General features: G+C 46.7%; 1 protein-coding gene and 22 non-coding genes across 23 annotated transcripts in view; 1 reads left to right on the top strand and 22 right to left on the bottom strand.

The window, feature by feature from the left end:
* Positions 1 to 19,608, top strand: part of LOC137136866 (GRB2-associated-binding protein 1-like) — a 240,163-nt gene that overhangs the window by 192,687 nt on the left and 27,868 nt on the right. The window lies entirely within an intron of this gene.
* On the bottom strand, positions 961 to 1,034 carry trnan-guu (transfer RNA asparagine (anticodon GUU)). Its single transcript has one exon. It is a non-coding gene; the product is annotated as a tRNA-Asn (tRNA).
* On the bottom strand, positions 1,273 to 1,346 carry trnan-guu (transfer RNA asparagine (anticodon GUU)). Its single transcript has one exon. It is a non-coding gene; the product is annotated as a tRNA-Asn (tRNA).
* trnan-guu (transfer RNA asparagine (anticodon GUU)) lies at positions 1,741 to 1,814 on the bottom strand. The gene has a single exon. It is a non-coding gene; the product is annotated as a tRNA-Asn (tRNA).
* trnan-guu (transfer RNA asparagine (anticodon GUU)) lies at positions 2,509 to 2,582 on the bottom strand. Its single transcript has one exon. It is a non-coding gene; the product is annotated as a tRNA-Asn (tRNA).
* Positions 2,985 to 3,058, bottom strand: trnan-guu (transfer RNA asparagine (anticodon GUU)). Its single transcript has one exon. It is a non-coding gene; the product is annotated as a tRNA-Asn (tRNA).
* trnan-guu (transfer RNA asparagine (anticodon GUU)) lies at positions 3,984 to 4,057 on the bottom strand. Its single transcript has one exon. It is a non-coding gene; the product is annotated as a tRNA-Asn (tRNA).
* Positions 4,839 to 4,912, bottom strand: trnan-guu (transfer RNA asparagine (anticodon GUU)). Its single transcript has one exon. It is a non-coding gene; the product is annotated as a tRNA-Asn (tRNA).
* On the bottom strand, positions 5,838 to 5,911 carry trnan-guu (transfer RNA asparagine (anticodon GUU)). Its single transcript has one exon. It is a non-coding gene; the product is annotated as a tRNA-Asn (tRNA).
* trnan-guu (transfer RNA asparagine (anticodon GUU)) lies at positions 6,362 to 6,435 on the bottom strand. The gene has a single exon. It is a non-coding gene; the product is annotated as a tRNA-Asn (tRNA).
* Positions 7,573 to 7,646, bottom strand: trnan-guu (transfer RNA asparagine (anticodon GUU)). Its single transcript has one exon. It is a non-coding gene; the product is annotated as a tRNA-Asn (tRNA).
* Positions 7,915 to 7,988, bottom strand: trnan-guu (transfer RNA asparagine (anticodon GUU)). Its single transcript has one exon. It is a non-coding gene; the product is annotated as a tRNA-Asn (tRNA).
* trnan-guu (transfer RNA asparagine (anticodon GUU)) lies at positions 9,995 to 10,068 on the bottom strand. The gene has a single exon. It is a non-coding gene; the product is annotated as a tRNA-Asn (tRNA).
* trnan-guu (transfer RNA asparagine (anticodon GUU)) lies at positions 10,631 to 10,704 on the bottom strand. Its single transcript has one exon. It is a non-coding gene; the product is annotated as a tRNA-Asn (tRNA).
* Positions 10,943 to 11,016, bottom strand: trnan-guu (transfer RNA asparagine (anticodon GUU)). Its single transcript has one exon. It is a non-coding gene; the product is annotated as a tRNA-Asn (tRNA).
* Positions 11,808 to 11,881, bottom strand: trnan-guu (transfer RNA asparagine (anticodon GUU)). Its single transcript has one exon. It is a non-coding gene; the product is annotated as a tRNA-Asn (tRNA).
* On the bottom strand, positions 13,552 to 13,625 carry trnan-guu (transfer RNA asparagine (anticodon GUU)). The gene has a single exon. It is a non-coding gene; the product is annotated as a tRNA-Asn (tRNA).
* Positions 14,595 to 14,668, bottom strand: trnan-guu (transfer RNA asparagine (anticodon GUU)). Its single transcript has one exon. It is a non-coding gene; the product is annotated as a tRNA-Asn (tRNA).
* trnan-guu (transfer RNA asparagine (anticodon GUU)) lies at positions 15,063 to 15,136 on the bottom strand. The gene has a single exon. It is a non-coding gene; the product is annotated as a tRNA-Asn (tRNA).
* On the bottom strand, positions 15,765 to 15,838 carry trnan-guu (transfer RNA asparagine (anticodon GUU)). The gene has a single exon. It is a non-coding gene; the product is annotated as a tRNA-Asn (tRNA).
* trnan-guu (transfer RNA asparagine (anticodon GUU)) lies at positions 15,942 to 16,015 on the bottom strand. The gene has a single exon. It is a non-coding gene; the product is annotated as a tRNA-Asn (tRNA).
* trnan-guu (transfer RNA asparagine (anticodon GUU)) lies at positions 17,921 to 17,994 on the bottom strand. The gene has a single exon. It is a non-coding gene; the product is annotated as a tRNA-Asn (tRNA).
* Positions 18,389 to 18,462, bottom strand: trnan-guu (transfer RNA asparagine (anticodon GUU)). The gene has a single exon. It is a non-coding gene; the product is annotated as a tRNA-Asn (tRNA).

The raw sequence follows: 19,608 nt of genomic DNA, 5'->3' as shown, positions 1-19,608 counted from the left end.
ACGTTTAAGCCACCACATCCCTGGGTGGGCTTTAACCACCAACCTTGCACCATAGACACAGGTTTAGGGGGCGTGGCTACAAGTGTATAATTCCAACCCCTACAAAATAAAACAATGTCAAGCATAGCTGGGGTTGCCTTGAAGTCACCACGTCCCTGGGTGGGCATGAAACACCAACCTTTCGGTTAACAGCCAACTGCACCACAGAGACAGCTGTATTGGTAGTTGTAGGGGGCGTGGCTACAAGTGTATAACTCAAACTCCCTATAAAATAAAACTACTTCTAGGATAACCTTGAAGCCACCACGTCCCTGGGTGGGCTTGAACCACCAACCTTTCGGTTAACAGCCGAACGCGCTAACCTATTGCTCCACAGAGACATCTGTATTGCTAGTTTTAGGGGGCGTGGCTACAAGTGTATAAATCTAACCTGTTCAAAATAAAACTACTTCTAAAATAATTATGGTTATCTTGAAGACACTACGTCCCTGGGTGGGCTTGAACCACCAACCTTTCAGTTAACAGCCGAACGCTCTAACCGATTGCGCCACAGAGACATCTGTATTGCTAGGTTTAGGGGGCGTGGCTAAAAGTGTATGATTCCAACCCCTACAAAATAAAATAATGTCAAGCATAGCTAGGGTTACGTTTAAGCCACCACATCCCTGGGTGGGCTTTAACCACCAACCTTGCACCATAGAGACAGGTTTAGGGGGCGTGGCTACAATTGTATAATTCCAACCCCTACAAAATAAAACAATATCAAGGATAGCTAGAGTTACCTTGAAGCCATCACGTCCCTGGGTGGGCTTGAACCACCAACCTTTCGGTTGACAGCCGACTGCACCACAGAGACAGCTGTATTGGTAGTTGTAGGGGGCGTGGCTACAAGTGTATAACTCAAACCCCCTATAAAAAAAAACTACTTCTAGGATAAGTACGGATACCTTGCAGCCACCACACCCCTGGGTGGGCTTGAACCACCAACCTTTCGGTTAACAGCCGAACGCGCTAACCGATTGCGCCACAGAGACATCTGTATTGCTAGTTTTAGGGGGCGTGGCTAAAAGTGTATGATTCCAACCCCTACAAAATAAAATAATGTCAAGCATAGCTAGGGTTACGTTTAAGCCACCACATCCCTGGGTGGGCTTTAACCACCAACCTTGCACCATAGACACAGGTTTAGGGGGCGTGGCTACAAGTGTATAATTCCAACCCCTACAAAATAAAACAATGTCAAGCATAGCTAGGGTTACCTTGAAGCCACCACGTCCCTGGGTGGGCTTGAACCACCAACCTTTCGGTTAACAGCCAAATGCGCTAACCGATTGCGCCACAGAGACATCTGTTTTGCCAGTTTTAGGCGGTGTGGCTAAAAGTGTATGATTCCAACCCCTACAAAATAAAATAATGTCAAGCATAGCTAGGGTTACGTTTAAGCCACCACATCCCTGGGTGGGCTTTAACCTCCAACCTTGCACCATAGACACAGGTTTAGGGGGCGTGGCTACAAGTGTAGAATTCCAACCCCTAAAAAATAAAAAAATGTCAAGCATAGCTGGGGTTGCCTTGAAGTCACCACGCCCCTGGGTGGGCTTGAAACACCAACCTTTCGGTTAACAGCCAACTGCACCACAGAGACAGCTGTATTGAGAGTTGTAGGGGGCGTGGCTACAAGTGTATAACTCAAACTCCCTATAAAATAAAACTACTTCTAGGATAACCTTGAAGCCACCACGTCCCTGGGTGGGCTTGAACCACCAACCTTTCGGTTAACAGCCGAACGCGCTAACCGATTGCGCCACAGAGACATCTGTATTGCTAGTTTTAGGGGGCGTGGCTACAAGTGTATAATTCCAACCCCTACAAAATAATAAAATGTCAAGCATAGCTAGGGTTACCTTGAAACCACCACGTCCCTGGGAGGCCTTGAACCTTGAAGCCAGCACTTCCCTGGGTGGGCTTGAACCACCAACCTTTCGGTTAACAGCCGAACGCGCTACCCGATTGCGCCACAGAGACGTCTGTATTGCTAGTTTAAGGGGGCATGGCCAACCTTGCACCATAGAGACAGTTTTAGGCGGCATGGCTACAAGTGTATAATTCCAACCCCTACAAAATAAAGCAATATCAAGGATAGCTAGAGTTACCTTGAAGCCACCACGTTCCTGGGTGGGCTTGAACCACCAACCTTTCGGTTAACAGCCTACTGGACCTCCGAGACAGCTGTATTGGTAGTTGTAGGGGGCGTGGCTACAAGTGTATAACTCAAACCCTCTATAAAATAAAACTACTTCTAGTATAACTAGGGTTACATTGAAGCCAACACGTCCCTGGGTGGGCTTGAACTACCAACCTTTCGGTTAACAGCCGAACGCGCTAACCTATTGCTCCACAGAGACATCTGTATTGCTAGTTTTAGGGGGCGTGGCTACAAGTTTATAAATCTAACCTGTTCAAAATAAAACTACTTCTAAAATAATTATGGTTATCTTGAAGACACTACGTCCCTGGGTGGGCTTGAACCACCAACCTTTCGGTTAACAGCCGAACGCTCTAACCGATTGCGCCACAGAGACATCTGTATTGCTAGGTTTAGGGGGCGTGGCTAAAAGTGTATGATTCCAACCCCTACAAAATAAAATAATGTCAAGCATAGCTAGGGTTACGTTTAAGCCACCACATCCCTGGGTGGGCTTTAACCACCAACCTTGCACCATAGAGACAGGTTTAGGGGGCGTGGCTACAATTGTATAATTCCAACCCCTACAAAATAAAACAATATCAAGGATAGCTAGAGTTACCTTGAAGCCATCACGTCCCTGGGTGGGCTTGAACCACCAACCTTTCGGTTGACAGCCGACTGCACCACAGAGACAGCTGTATTGGTAGTTTAGGGGGCGTGGCTACAAGTGTATAACTCAAACCCCCTATAAAAAAAAACTACTTCTAGGATAACTAGGGATACCTTGCAGCCACCACGCCCCTGGGTGGGCTTGAACCACCAACCTTTCGGTTAACAGCCAAACGCGCTAACCAATTGCGCCACAGAGACAACTGTATTGCTAGTTTTAGGGGGCGTGGCTAAAAGTGTATGATTCCAACCCCTACAAAATAAAACAAAGTCAAGCATAGCTAGGGTTACCTTGAAGCCACCACTTCCCTGGGTGGGCTTGAACCACCAACCTTTCGGCTAACAGCCAAATGCGCTAACCGATTGCGCCACAGAGACATCTGTATTGCTAGTTTTAGGGGGCGTGGCTAAAAGTGTATGATTCCAACCCCTACAAAATAAAATAATGTCAAGCATAGCTAGGGTTACGTTTAAGCCACCACATCCCTGGGTGGGCTTTAACCACCAACCTTGCACCATAGACACAGGTTTAGGGGGCGTGGCTACAAGTGTAGAATTCCAACCCCTAAAAAATAAAAAAATGTCAAGCATAGCTGGGGTTGCCTTGAAGTCACCACGTCCCTGGGTGGGCTTGAAACACCAACCTTTCGGTTAACAGCCAACTGCACCACAGAGACAGCTGTATTGGTAGTTGTAGGGGGCGTGGCTACAAGTGTATAACTCAAACTCCCTATAAAATAAAACTACTTCTAGGATAACCTTGAAGCCACCACGTCCCTGGGTGGGCTTGAACCAACAACCTTTCGGTTAACAGCCAAACGCGCTAACCTATTGCTCCACAGAGACATCTGTATTGCTAGTTTTAGGGGGCGTGGCTACAAGTGTATAAATCTAACCTGTTCAAAATAAAACTACTTCTAAAATAATTATGGTTATCTTGAAGACACTACGTCCCTGGGTGGGCTTGAACCACCAACCTTTCAGTTAACAGCCGAACGCTCTAACCGATTGCGCCACAGAGACATCTGTATTGCTAGGTTTAGGGGGCGTGGCTAAAAGTGTATGATTCCAACCCCTACAAAATAAAAAAATGTCAAGCATAGCTAGGGTTACCTTGAAACCACCACGTCCCTGGGAGGGCTTGAACCACCAACCTTTCGGTTAACAGCCGAACGCGCTAACCCATTGCGCCACAGAGACGTCTGTACTGCTAGTTTAAGGGGGCATGGCCAACCTTGCACCATAGAGACAGTTTTAGGCGGCATGGCTACAAGTGTATAATTCCAACCCCTACAAAATAAAGCAATATCAAGGATAGCTAGAGTTACCTTGAAGCCAGCACGTCCCTGGGTGGGCTTGAACCACCAACCTTTCGGTTGACAGCCGACTGCACCACAGAGACAGCTGTATTGGTAGTTGTAGGGGGCGTGGCTACAAGTGTATAAATCTAACCTGTTCAAAATAAAACTACTTCTAAAATAATTATGGTTATCTTGAAGACACTACGTCCCTGGGTGGGCTTGAACCACCAACCTTTCGGTTAACAGCCGAACGCTCTAACCGATTGCGCCACAGATACATCTGTATTGATAGTTTTAGGGGGTGTGGCTAAAAGTGTATGATTCCAACCCCTACAAAATAAAATAATGTCAAGCATAGCTAGGGTTACGTTTAAGCCACCACATCCCTGGGTGGGCTTTAACCTCCAACCTTGCACCATAGAGACAGGTTTAGGGGGCGTGGCTACAATTGTATAATTCCAACCCCTACAAAATAAAACAATATCAAGGATAGCTAGAGTTACCTTGAAGCCATCACGTCCCTGGGTGGGCTTGAACCACCAACCTTTCGGTTGACAGCCGACTGCACCACAGAGACAGCTGTATTGGTAGTTTAGGGGGCGTGGCTACAAGTGTATAACTCAAACCCCCTATAAAAAAAAACTACTTCTAGGATAACTAGGGATACCTTGCAGCCACCACGCCCCTGGGTGGGCTTGAACCACCAACCTTTCGGTTAACAGCCAAACGCGCTAACCAATTGCGCCACAGAGACAACTGTATTGCTAGTTTTAGGGGGCGTGGCTAAAAGTGTATGATTCCAACCCCTACAAAATAAAACAAAGTCAAGCATAGCTAGGGTTACCTTGAAGCCACCACTTCCCTGGGTGGGCTTGAACCACCAACCTTTCGGCTAACAGCCAAATGCGCTAACCGATTGCGCCACAGAGACATCTGTATTGCTAGTTTTAGGGGGCGTGGCTAAAAGTGTATGATTCCAACCCCTACAAAATAAAATAATGTCAAGCATAGCTAGGGTTACGTTTAAGCCACCACATCCCTGGGTGGGCTTTAACCACCAACCTTGCACCATAGACACAGGTTTAGGGGGCGTGGCTACAAGTGTAGAATTCCAACCCCTAAAAAATAAAAAAATGTCAAGCATAGCTGGGGTTGCCTTGAAGTCACCACGTCCCTGGGTGGGCTTGAAACACCAACCTTTCGGTTAACAGCCAACTGCACCACAGAGACAGCTGTATTGGTAGTTGTAGGGGGCGTGGCTACAAGTGTATAACTCAAACTCCCTATAAAATAAAACTACTTCTAGGATAACCTTGAAGCCACCACGTCCCTGGGTGGGCTTGAACCAACAACCTTTCGGTTAACAGCCGAACGCGCTAACCTATTGCTCCACAGAGACATCTGTATTGCTAGTTTTAGGGGGCGTGGCTACAAGTGTATAAATCTAACCTGTTCAAAATAAAACTACTTCTAAAATAATTATGGTTATCTTGAAGACACTACGTCCCTGGGTGGGCTTGAACCACCAACCTTTCAGTTAACAGCCGAACGCTCTAACCGATTGCGCCACAGAGACATCTGTATTGCTAGGTTTAGGGGGCGTGGCTAAAAGTGTATGATTCCAACCCCTACAAAATAAAAAAATGTCAAGCATAGCTAGGGTTACCTTGAAACCACCACGTCCCTGGGAGGGCTTGAACCACCAACCTTTCGGTTAACAGCCGAACGCGCTAACCCATTGCGCCACAGAGACGTCTGTATTGCTAGTTTAAGGGGGCATGGCCAACCCCTACAAAATAAAGCAATATCAAGGATAGCTAGAGTTACCTTGAAGCCACCACGTCCCTGGGTGGGCTTTAACCACCAACCTTGCACCATAGAGACAGCTTTAGGGGGCGTGGCTACAAGTGTAGAATTCCAACCCCTACAAAGTAAAACAATGTCAAGCGTGGCTACAAGTGTATAAATCTAACTCGTTCAAAATAAAACTACTTCTAAAATAACTAGGGTTACCTTGAAGCCACCACGTCCCTGGGTGGGCTTGAACCACCAACCTTTCGGTTAACAGCCAAATGCGCTAACCGATAGCGCCACAGAGACATCTGTATTGCTAGTTTTAGGGGGCGTGGCTACAAGTGTATAATTCCAACCCCTACAAAATAAAACAATATCAAGGATAGCTAGAGTTACCTTGAAGCCAGCACGTCCCTGGGTGGGCTTGAACCACCAACCTTTCGGTTAACAGCCGAACGCGCTAACCGATTGCGCCACAGAGACGTCTGTACTGCTAGTTTAAGGGGGCATGGCCAACCTTGCACCATAGAGACAGTTTTAGGCGGCATGGCTACAAGTGTATAATTCCAACCCCTACAAGATAAAGCAATATCAAGGATAGCTAGAGTTACCTTGAAGCCAGCACGTCCCTGGGTGGGCTTGAACCACCAACCTTTCGGTTGACAGCCGACTGCACCACAGAGACAGCTGTATTGGTAGTTGTAGGGGGCGTGGCTACAAGTGTATAACTCAAACCCCCTATAAAAAAAAACTACTTCTAGGATAACTAGGGATACCTTGCAGCCACCACACCCCTGGGTGGGCTTGAACCACCAACCTTTCGATTAACAGCCGAACGCGCTAATCGATTGCGCCACAGATACATCTGTATTGATAGTTTTAGGGGGCGTGGCAATAAGTGTATAATTCCAACCCCTACAAAATAAAACAATGTCAAGCATAGCTAGGGTTACCTTGAAGCCACCACGTCCCTGGGTGGGCTTGAACCACCAACCTTTCGGCTAACAGCCAAATGCGCTAACCGATTGCGCCACAGAGACATCTGTATTGCTAGTTTTAGGGGACGTGGCTAAAAGTGTATGATTCCAACCCCTACAAAATAAAATAATGTCAAGCATAGCTAGGGTTACGTTTAAGCCACCACATCCCTGGGTGGGCTTTAACCACCAACCTTGCACCATAGACACAGGTTTAGGGGGCGTGGCTACAAGTGTAGAATTCCAACCCCTAAAAAATAAAAAAATGTCAAGCATAGCCGAGGTTGCCTTGAAGTCACCACGTCCCTGGGTGGGCTTGAAACACCAACCTTTCGGTTAACAGTCAACTGCACCACAGAGACAGCTGTATTGGTAGTTGTAGGGGGCGTGGCTACAAGTGTATAACTCAAACCCTCTATAAAATAAAACTACTTCTAGTATAACTAGGGTTACATTGAAGCCAACACGTCCCTGGGTGGGCTTCAACCACCAACCTTTCGGTTAACAGCCGAACACGCTAACCTATTGCTCCACAGAGACATCTGTATTGCTAGTTTTAGGGGGCGTGGCTACAAGTATATAAATCTAACCTGTTCAAAATAAAACTACTTCTAAAATAATTATGGTTATCTTGAAGACACTACGTCCCTGGGTGGGCTTGAACCACCAACCTTTTGGTTAACAGCCAAACGCTCTAACCGATTGCGCCACAGAGACATCTGTACTGCTAGGGTTAGGGGGCGTGGCTAAAAGTGTATGATTCCAACCCCTACAAAATAAAATAATGTCAAGCATAGCTAGGGTTACGTTTAAGCCACCACATCCCTGGGTGGGCTTGAACCACCAACCTTTCGGTTAACAGCCGACTGCACCACAGAGACAGCTGTATTGGTAGTTGTAGGGGGCGTGGCTACAAGTGTATAACTCAAACCCCCTATAAAAAAAAACTACTTCTAGGATAACTAGGGATACCTTGCAACCACCACGCCCCTGGGTGGGATTGAACCACCAACCTTTCGGTTAACAGCCGAACGCGCTAACCTATTGCGCCACAGAGACATCTGTATTGCTAGTTTAAGGGGGCGTGGCCAACCTTGCACCATAGAGACAGTTTTAGGCGGCATGGCTACAAGTGTATAATTCCATCCCCTACAAAATAAAACAATGTCAAGCATAGCTAGAGTTACCTTGAAGCCACCACGTCCCTGGGTGGGCTTTAACCACCAACCTTGCACCATAGAGACAGCTTTAGGGGGCGTGGCTACAAGTGTAGAATTCCAACCCCTACAAAGTAAAACAATGTCAAGCGTGGCTACAAGTGTATAAATCTAACCCTTTCAAAATAAAACTACTTCTAAAATAACTAGAGTTATCTTGAAGCCACCACATCCCTGGGTGGGCTTGAACAACCAACCTTTCGGTTAAAAGCCATTCCCGCTAACCGATTGCGCCACAGAGACATCTGCATTGCTAGATTTAGGGGGCATGGCCAACCTTGCACCATAGAGACAGTTTTAGGCGGCATGGCTACAAGTGTATAATTCCAACCCCTACAAGATAAAGCAATATCAAGGATAGCTAGAGTTACCTTGAAGCCAGCACGTCCCTGGGTGGGCTTGAACCACCAACCTTTCGGTTGACAGCCGACTGCACCACAGAGACAGCTGTATTGGTAGTTGTAGGGGGCGTGGCTACAAGTGTATAACTCAAACCCCCTATAAAAAAAAACTACTTCTAGGATAACTAGGGATACCTTGCAGCCACCACACCCCTGGGTGGGCTTGAACCACCAACCTTTCGATTAACAGCCGAACGCGCTAATCGATTGCGCCACAGATACATCTGTATTGATAGTTTTAGGGGGCGTGGCAATAAGTGTATAATTCCAACCCCTACAAAATAAAACAATGTCAAGCATAGCTAGGGTTACCTTGAAGCCACCACGTCCCTGGGTGGGCTTGAACCACCAACCTTTCGGCTAACAGCCAAATGCGCTAACCGATTGCGCCACAGAGACATCTGTATTGCTAGTTTTAGGGGGCGTGGCTAAAAGTGTATGATTCCAACCCCTACAAAATAAAATAATGTCAAGCATAGCTAGGGTTACGTTTAAGCCACCACATCCCTGGGTGGGCTTTAACCACCAACCTTGCACCATAGACACAGGTTTAGGGGGCGTGGCTACAAGTGTAGAATTCCAACCCCTAAAAAATAAAAAAATGTCAAGCATAGCTGGGGTTGCCTTGAAGTCACCACGTCCCTGGGTGGGCTTGAAACACCAACCTTTCGGTTAACAGCCAACTGCACCACAGAGACAGCTGTATTGGTAGTTGTAGGGGGCGTGGCTACAAGTGTATAACTCAAACTCCCTATAAAATAAAACTACTTCTAGGATAACCTTGAAGCCACCACGTCCCTGGGTGGGCTTGAACCACCAACCTTTCGGTTAACAGCCGAACGCGCTAACCTATTGCTCCACAGAGACATCTGTATTGCTAGTTTTAGGGGGCGTGGCTACAAGTGTATAAATCTAACCTGTTCAAAATAAAACTACTTCTAAAATAATTATGGTTATCTTGAAGACAATACGTCCCTGGGTGGGCTTGAACCACCAACCTTTCAGTTAACAGCCGAACGCTCTAACCGATTGCGCCACAGAGACATCTGTATTGCTAGGTTTAGGGGGCGTGGCTAAAAGTGTATGATTCCAACCCCTACAAAATAAAATAATGTCAAGCATAGCTAGGGTTACGTTTAAGCCACCACATCCCTGGGTGGGCTTTAACCACCAACCTTGCACCATAGAGACAGGTTTAGGGGGCGTGGCTACAATTGTATAATTCCAACCCCTACAAAATAAAACAATATCAAGGATAGCTAGAGTTACCTTGAAGCCATCACGTCCCTGGGTGGGCTTGAACCACCAACCTTTCGGTTGACAGCCGACTGCACCACAGAGACAGCTGTATTGGTAGTTGTAGGGGGCGTGGCTACAAGTGTATAACTCAAACCCCCTATAAAAAAAAACTACTTCTAGGATAACTAGGGATACCTTGCAGCCACCACACCCCTGGGTGGGCTTGAACCACCAACCTTTCGGTTAACAGCCGAACGCGCTAACCGATTGCGCCACAGAGACATCTGTATTGCTAGTTTTAGGGGGCGTGGCTAAAAGTGTATGATTCCAATCCCTACAAAATAAAATAATGTCAAGCATAGCTAGGGTTACGTTTAAGCCACCACATCCCTGGGTGGGCTTTAACCACCAACCTTGCACCATAGACACAGGTTTAGGGGGCATGGCTACAAGTGTATAATTCCAACCCCTACAAAATAAAACAATGTCAAGCATAGCTAGGGTTACGTTTAAGCCACCACATCCCTGGGTGGGCTTTAACCACCAACCTTGCACCATAGACACAGGTTTAGGGGGCGTGGCTACAAGTGTAGAATTCCAACCCCTACAAAATAAAACAATGTCAAGCATAGCTAGGGTTACCTTGAAGCCACCACGTCCCTGAGAGAGCTTGAACCACCAACCTTTCGGTTAACAGCCAAATGCGCTAACCAATTTGACAGCCGACTGCACCACAGAGACAGCTGTATTGGTAGTTGTAGGGGGCGTGGCTACAAGTGTATAACTCAAACCCCCTATAAAAAAAACTACTTCTAGGATAACTAGGGATACCTTGCAGCCACCACACCCCTGGGTGGGCTTGAACCACCAACCTTTCGGTTAACAGCCGAACGCGCTAACCGATTGCGCCACAGAGACATCTGTATTGCTAGTTTTAGGGGGCGTGGCTAAAAGTGTATGATTCCAACCCCTACAAAATAAAATAATGTCAAGCATAGCTAGGGTTACGTTTAAGCCACCACATCCCTGGGTGGGCTTTAACCACCAACCTTGCACCATAGACACAGGTTTAGGGGGCGTGGCTACAAGTGTATAATTCCAACCCCTACAAAATAAAACAATGTCAAGCATAGCTAGGGTTACCTTGAAGCCACCACGTCCCTGGGTGGGCTTGAACCACCAACCTTTCGGTTAACAGCCGAACGCGCTAACCGATTGCGCCACAGAGACATCTGTATTGCTAGTTTTAGGGGGCGTGGCTACAAGTGTATAATTCCAACCCCTACAAAATAAAAAAATGTCAAGCATAACTAGGGTTACCTTGAAACCACCACTTCCCTGGGAGGGCTTGAACCACCAACCTTTCGGTTAACAGCCGAACGCTCTAACCCATTGCGCCACAGAGATGTCTGTATTGCTAGTTTAAGGGGGCATGGCCAACCCCTACAAAATAAAGCAATATCAAGGATAGCTAGAGTTACGTTGAAGCCACCACGTCCCTGGGTGGGCTTTAACCACCAACCTTGCACCATAGAGACAGCTTTAGGGGGCGTGGCTACAAGTGTAGAATTCCAACCCCTACAAAGTAAAACAATGTCAAGCGTGGCTACAAGTGTATAAATCTAACCCGTTCAAAATAAAACTACTTCTAAAATAACTAGAGTTATCTTGAAGCCACCACATCCCTGGGTGGGCTTGAACAACCAACCTTTCGGTTAAATGCCGAACCCGCTAACCGATTGCGCCACAGAGACATCTGCATTGCTAGATTTAGGGGAGTGGCTACAATTGTATGATTCCAACCCCTACAAAATAAAAAAATGTCAAGCATAGCTGGTGTTGCCTTGAAGTCACCATGTCCCTGGGTGGGCTTGAAACACCAAACTTTCGGTTAACAGCCAACTGCACCACAGAGACAGCTGTATTGGTAGTTGTAGGGGGCGTGGCTACAAGTGTATAACTCAAACTCCCTATAAAATAAAACTACTTCTAGGATAACTAGGGTTACCTTGAAGCCACCACGTCCCTGGGTGGGCTTGAACCACCAACCTTTCGGTTAACAGCCAAATGCGCTAACCAATTGCGCCACAGAGACATCTGTATTGCTAGTTTTAGGGGCGTGGCTAAAAGTGTATGATTCCAACCCCTACAAAATAAAATAATGTCAAGCATAGCTAGGGTTACGTTTAAGCCACCACATCCCTGGGTGGGCTTTAACCACCAATCTTGCACCATAGAGACAGGTTTAGGGGGCGTGGCTACAATTGTATAATTCCAACCCCTACAAAATAAAACAATATCAAGGATAGCTAGAGTTACCTTGAAGCCATCACGTCCCTGGGTGGGCTTGAACCACCAACCTTTCGGTTAACAGCCGACTGCACCACAGAGACAACTGTATTGGTTGTTGTAGGGGGCGTGGCTACAAGTGTATAACTCAAACCCCCTATAAAATAAAACTACTTCTAGGATAACTAGGGAGAGACACAGAGACGTCTGTATTGCTAGTTTAAGGGGGCATGGCTCACCTTGCACCATAGAGATAGTTTTAGGCGGCATGGCTACAAGTGTATAATTCCAACCCCTACAAAATAAAGCAATATCAAGGATAGCTAGAGTTACCTTGAAGCCACCACGTTCCTGGGTGGGCTTGAACCACCAACCTTTCGGTTAACAGCCTACTGCACCTCCGAGACAGCTGTATTGGTAGTTGTAGGGGGCGTGGCTATAAGTGTATAACTCAAACCCTCTATAAAATAAAACTACTTCTAGTATAACTAGGGTTACATTGAAGCCAACACGTCCCTGGGTGGGCTTGAACCACCAACCTTTCGGTTAACAGCCGAACGCACTAACCTATTGCTCCACAGAGACATCTGTATTGCTAGTTTTAGGGGGCGTGGCTACAAGTGTATAGATCTAACCTGTTCAAAATAAAACTACTTCTAAAATAATTATGGTTATCTTGAAGACACTACGTCCCTGGGTGGGCTTGAACCACCAACCTTTCAGTTAACAGCCGAACGCTCTAACCGATTGCGCCACAGAGACATCTGTATTGCTAGGTTTAGGGGGCGTGGCTAAAAGTGTATGATTCCAACCCGTACAAAATAAAATAATGTCAAGCATAGCTAGGGTTACGTTTAAGCCACCACATCCCTGGGTGGGCTTTAACCACCAACCTTGCACCATAGAGACAGGTTTAGGGGGCGTGGCTACAATTGTATAATTCCAACCCCTACAAAATAAAACAATATCAAGGATAGCTAGAGTTACCTTGAAGCCATCACGTCCCTGGGTGGGGTTGAACCACCAACCTTTCGGTTGACAGCCGACTGCACCACAGAGACAGCTGTATTGGTAGTTGTAGGGGGCGTGGCTACAAGTGTATAACTCAAACCCCCTATAAAAAAAACTACTTCTAGGATAACTAGGGATACCTTGCAGCCACCACACCCCTGGGTGGGCTTGAACCACCAACCTTTCGGTTAACAGCCGAACGCACTAACCGATTGCGCCACAGAGACATCTGTATTGCTAGTTTTAGGGGGCGTGGCTAAAAGTGTATGATTCCAACCCCTACAAAATAAAATAATGTCAAGCATAGCTAGGGTTACGTTTAAGCCACCACATCCCTGGGTGGGCTTTAACCACCAACCTTGCACCATAGACACAGGTTTAGGGGGCGTGGCTACAAGTGTATAATTCCAACCCCTACAAAATAAAACAATGTCAAGCATAGCTAGGATTACCTTGAAGCCACCACGTCCCTGGGTGGGCTTGAACCACCAACCTTTCGGTTAACAGCCGAACGCGCTAACCGATTGCGCCACAGAGACATCTGTATTGCTAGTTTTAGGGGGCGTGGCTACAAGTGTATAATTCCAACCCCTACAAAATAAAAAAATGTCAAGCATAGCTAGGGTTACCTTGAAACCACCACGTCCCTGGGAAGGCTTGAACCACCAACCTTTCGATTAACAGCCGAACGTGCTAACCCATTGCGCCACAGTGACGTCTGTATTGCTAGTTTAAGGGGGCATGGCCAACCCCTACAAAATAAAGCAATATCAAGGATAGCTAGAGTTACCTTGAATCCACCACGTCCCTGGGTGGGCTTTAACCACCAACCTTGCACCATAGAGACAGCTTTAGGGGGCGTGGCTACAAGTGTAGAATTCCAACCCTTACAAAGTAAAACAATGTCAAGCGTGGCTACAAGTGTATAAATCTAACCCGTTCAAAATAAAACTACTTCTAAAATAACTAGAGTTATCTTGAAGCCACCACATCCCTGGGTGGGCTTGAACAACCAACCTTTCGGTTAAAAGCCGAACCCGCTAACCGATTGCGCCACAGAGACATCTGCATTGCTAGATTTAGGGGGCGTGGCTACAATTGTATGATTCCAACCCCTACAAAATAAAACAATGTAAAGGATAGCTAGAGTTACCTTGAAGCCACCACGTCCCTGGGTGGGCTTGAAACGCCAACCTTTCGGTTAACAGCCAACTGCACCACAGAGACAGCTGTATTGGTAGTTGTAGGGGGCGTGGCTACAAGTGTATAACTCAAACTCCCTATAAAATAAAACTACTTCTAGGATAACTAGGGTTATTTTGAAGCCACCACGTCCCTGGGTGGGCTTGAACCACCAACCTTTCGGTTAACAGACGAACGCGCTAACCGATTGCGCCTCAGAGACATCTGTATTGATAGTTTTAGGGGGCGTGGCAACAAGTGTATAATTCCAACCCCTACAAAATAAAACAATGTCAAGCATAGCTAGGGTTACCTTGAAGCCACCACGTCCCTGGGTGGGCTTGAACCACCAACCTTTCGGTTAACAGCCAAATGCGCTAACCGATTGCGCCACAGAGACATCTGTATTGCTAGTTTTAGGGGGTGTGGCTAAAAGTGTATGATTCCAACCCCTACAAAATAAAATAATGTCAAGCATAGCTAGGGTTACGTTTAAGCCACCACATCCCTGGGTGGGCTTTAACCACCAACCTTGCACTATAGACACAGGTTTAGGGGGCGTGGCTACAAGTGTAGAATTCCAACCCCTAAAAAATAAAAAAATGTCAAGCATAGCTGGGGTTGCGTTGAAGTCACCACGTCCCTGGGTGGGCTTGAAACACCAACCTTTCGGTTAACAGCCAACTGCACCACAGAGACAGATGTATTGGTAGTTGTAGGGGGCGTGGCTACAAGTGTATAACTCAAACTCCCTATAAAATAAAACTACTTCTAGGATAACCTTGAAGCCACCACGTCCCTGGGTGGGCTTGAACCACCAACCTTTCGGTTAACAGCCGAACGCGCTAACCTATTGCGCCACAGAGACATCTGTATTGCTAGTTTTAGGGGGCGTGGCTACAAGTGTATAATTCCAACCCCTACAAAATAAAACAATGTCAAGCATAGATAGGGTTACCTTGAGGCCACCACGTCCCTGGGTGGGCTTGACCCACCAACCTTTCCGTTAACAGCCGAACGCGCTAACCCATTGCGCCACAGAGACATCTATATTGCTAGTTTAAGGGGGCGTGGCCAACCTTGCACCATAGAGACAGTTTTAGGCAGCAATATCAAGGATAGCTAGCATTACCTTGAAGCCACCACGTCCCTGGGTGGGCTTTAACCACCAACCTTGCACCATAGAGACAGCTTTAGGGGGCGTGGCTACAAGTGTAGAATTCCAACGCCTACAAAGTAAAACAATGTCAAGCGTGGCTACAAGTGTATAAATCTAACCTGTTCAAAATAAAACTACTTCTAAAATAACTAGAGTTATCTTGAAGCCACTACGTCCCTGGGTGGGCTTGAACCACCAACCTTTCGGTTAACAGCCGATTGCACCACAGAGACAGCTGTATTGGTAGTTGTAGGGGGCGTGGCTACAAGTGTATAACTCAAACCCCCTATAAAATAAAACTACTTGTAGAATAACTAGGGTTACCTTGAAGCCACCACGTCCCTGGGTGGGCTTGAACCACCAACCTTTCGGTTAACAGCCAAACGCGCTAACCTATTGCGCCACAGAGACATCTGTATTGCTAGTTTTAGGGGGCGTGGCTACAAGTGTATAATTCCAACAATTACAAAATAAAACAATGTCAAGCATAGATAGGGTTACCTCGAGGCCACCACATCCCTGGGTGGGCTTGAACCACCAACCTTTCGGTTAACAGCCGAACACGCTAACCGATTGCGCCACAGAGACATCTGTGTTGCTAGTTTTAGGGGGCGTGGCTACAAGTGTATAATTCCAACCCCTACAAAATAAAAAAATGTCAAGCATAGCTAGGGTTACCTTGAAACCACCACTTCCCTGGGAGGGCTTGAATCACCAACCTTTCGGTTAACAGCCGAACGCGCTAACCCATTGCGCCACAGAGACGTCTGTATTGCTAGTTTAAGGGGGCATGGCCAACCTTGCACCATAGAGACAGTTTTAGGCGGCATGGCTAGAAGTGTATAATTCCAACCCCTACAAAATAAAGCAATATCAAGGATAGCTAGAGTTACCTTGAAGCCACCACGTTCCTGGGTGGGCTTGAACCACCAACCTTTCGGTTAACAGCCTACTGCACCTCCGAGACAGCTGTATTGGTAGTTGTAGGGGGCGTGGCTACAAGTGTATAACTCAAACCCTCTATAAAATAAAACTACTTCTAGTATAACTAGGGTTACATTGAAGCCAACACGTCCCTGGGTGGGCTTGAACCACCAACCTTTCGGTTAACAGCCGAACGCACTAACCTATTGCTCCACAGAGACATCTGTATTGCTAGTTTTAGGGGGCGTGGCTACAAGTGTATAGATCTAACCTGTTCAAAATAAAACTACTTCTAAAATAATTATGGTTATCTTGAAGACACTACGTCCCTGGGTGGGCTTGAACCACCAACCTTTCAGTTAACAGCCGAACGCTCTAACCGATTGCACCACAGAGACATCTGTATTGCTAGGTTTAGGGGGCGTGGCTAAAAGTGTATGATTCCAACCCGTACAAAATAAAATAATGTCAAGCATAGCTAGGGTTACGTTTAAGCCACCACATCCCTGGGTGGGCTTTAACCACCAACCTTGCACCATAGAGACAGGTTTAGGGGGCGTGGCTACAATTGAACGCGCTAACCGATTGCGCCACAGAGACATCTGTATTGCTAGTTTTAGGGGGCGTGGCTACAAGTGTATAATTCCAACCCCTACAAAATAAAAAAATGTCAAGCATAGCTAGGGTTACCTTGAAACCACCACGTCCCTGGGAAGGCTTGAACCACCAACCTTTCGGTTAACAGCCGAACGCGCTAACCCATTGCGCCACAGTGACGTCTGTATTGCTAGTTTAAGGGGGCATGGCCAACCCCTACAAAATAAAGCAATATCAAGGATAGCTAGAGTTACCTTGAATCCACCACGTCCCTGGGTGGGCTTTAACCACCAACCTTGCACCATAGAGACAGCTTTAGGGGGCGTGGCTACAAGTGTAGAATTCCAACCCTTACAAAGTAAAACAATGTCAAGCGTGGCTACAAGTGTATAAATCTAACCCGTTCAAAATAAAACTACTTCTAAAATAACTAGAGTTATCTTGAAGCCACCACATCCCTGGGTGGGCTTGAACAACCAACCTTTCGGTTAAAAGCCGAACCCGCTAACCGATTGCGCCACAGAGACATCTGCATTGCTAGATTTAGGGGGCGTGGCTACAATTGTATGATTCCAACCCCTACAAAATAAAACAATGTAAAGGATAGCTAGAGTTACCTTGAAGCCACCACGTCCCTGGGTGGGCTTGAAACGCCAACCTTTCGGTTAACAGCCAACTGCACCACAGAGACAGCTGTATTGGTAGTTGTAGGGGGCGTGGCTACAAGTGTATAACTCAAACTCCCTATAAAATAAAACTACTTCTAGGATAACTAGGGTTATCTTGAAGCCACCACGTCCCTGGGTGGGCTTGAACCACCAACCTTTCGGTTAACAGACGAACGCGCTAACCGATTGCGCCTCAGAGACATCTGTATTGATAGTTTTAGGGGGCGTGGCAACAAGTGTATAATTCCAACCCCTACAAAATAAAACAATGTCAAGCATAGCTAGGGTTACCTTGAAGCCACCACGTCCCTGGGTGGGCTTGAACCACCAACCTTTCGGTTAACAGCCAAATGCGCTAACCGATTGCGCCACAGAGACATCTGTATTGCTAGGTTTAGGGGGTGTGGCTAAAAGTGTATGATTCCAACCCCTACAAAATAAAATAATGTCAAGCATAGCTAGGGTTACGTTTAAGCCACCACATCCCTGGGTGGGCTTTAACCACCAACCTTGCACCATAGACACAGGTTTAGGGGGCGTGGCTACAAGTGTAGAATTCCAACCCCTAAAAAATAAAAAAATGTCAAGCATAGCTGGGGTTGCGTTGAAGTCACCACGTCCCTGGGTGGGCTTGAAACACCAACCTTTCGGTTAACAGCCAACTGCACCACAGAGACAGCTGTATTGGTAGTTGTAGGGGGCGTGGCTACAAGTGTATAACTCAAACTCCCTATAAAATAAAACTACTTCTAGGATAACCTTGAAGCCACCACGTCCCTGGGTGGGCTTGAACCACCAACCTTTCGGTTAACAGCCGAACGCGCTAACCTATTGCGCCACAGAGACATCTGTATTGCTAGTTTTAGGGGGCGTGGCTACAAGTGTATAATTCCAACCCCTACAAAATAAAACAATGTCAAGCATAGATAGGGTTACCTTGAGGTCACCACGTCCCTGGGTGGGCTTGACCCACCAACCTTTCGGTTAACAGCCGAACGCGCTAACCCATTGCGCCACAGAGACATCTATATTGCTAGTTTAAGGGGGCGTGGCCAACCTTGCACCATAGAGACAGTTTTAGGCAGCATGGCTACAAGTGTACAATTCCAACCCCTACAAAATAAAAAAATGTCAAGCATAGCTAGGGTTACCTTGAAACCACCACGTCCCTGGGAGGGCTTGAACCACCAACCTTTCGGTTAACAGCCGAACGCTCTAACCCATTGCGCCACAGAGATGTCTGTATTGCTAGTTTAAGGGGGCATGGCCAACCCCTACAAAATAAAACAATATCAAGGATAGCTAGAGTTACGTTGAAGCCACCACGTCCCTGGGTGGGCTTTAACCACCAACCTTGCACCATAGAGACAGCTTTAGGGGGCGTGGCTACAAGTGTAGAATTCCAACCCCTACAAAGTAAAACAATGTCAAGCGTGGCTACAAGTGTATAAATCTAACCCGTTCAAAATAAAACTACTTCTAAAATAACTAGAGTTATCTTGAAGCCACCACATCCCTGGGTGGGCTTGAACAACCAACCTTTCGGTTAAAAGCCGAACCCGCTAACCGATTGCGCCACAGAGACATCTGCATTGCTAGATTTAGGGGGAGTGGCTACAATTGTATGATTCCAACCCCTACAAAATAAAACAATGTAAAGGATAGCTAGAGTTACCTTGAAGCCACCACGTCCCTGGGTGGGCTTGAAACACAAAACTTTCGGTTAACAGCCAACTGCACCACAGAGACAGCTGTATTGGTTGTTGTAGGGGGCGTGGCTACAAGTGTATAACTCAAACTCCCTATAAAATAAAACTACTTCTAGGATAACTAGGGTTATCTTGAAGCCACCACGTCCCTGGGTGGGCTTGAACCACCAACCTTTCGGTTAACAGACGAACGCTCTAACCAATTGCGCCACAGAGACATCTGTATTGATAGTTTTAGGGGGCGTGGCAACAAGTGTATAATTCCAACCCCTACAAAATAAAA

This window comes from Channa argus, chromosome 12, assembly GCF_033026475.1.
Source record: "Channa argus isolate prfri chromosome 12, Channa argus male v1.0, whole genome shotgun sequence".
NCBI lineage: Eukaryota > Metazoa > Chordata > Actinopteri > Anabantiformes > Channidae > Channa > Channa argus.
Note: the sequence above shows the minus strand (reverse complement) of the source record. Positions and strands in the feature narration are given on the sequence as shown.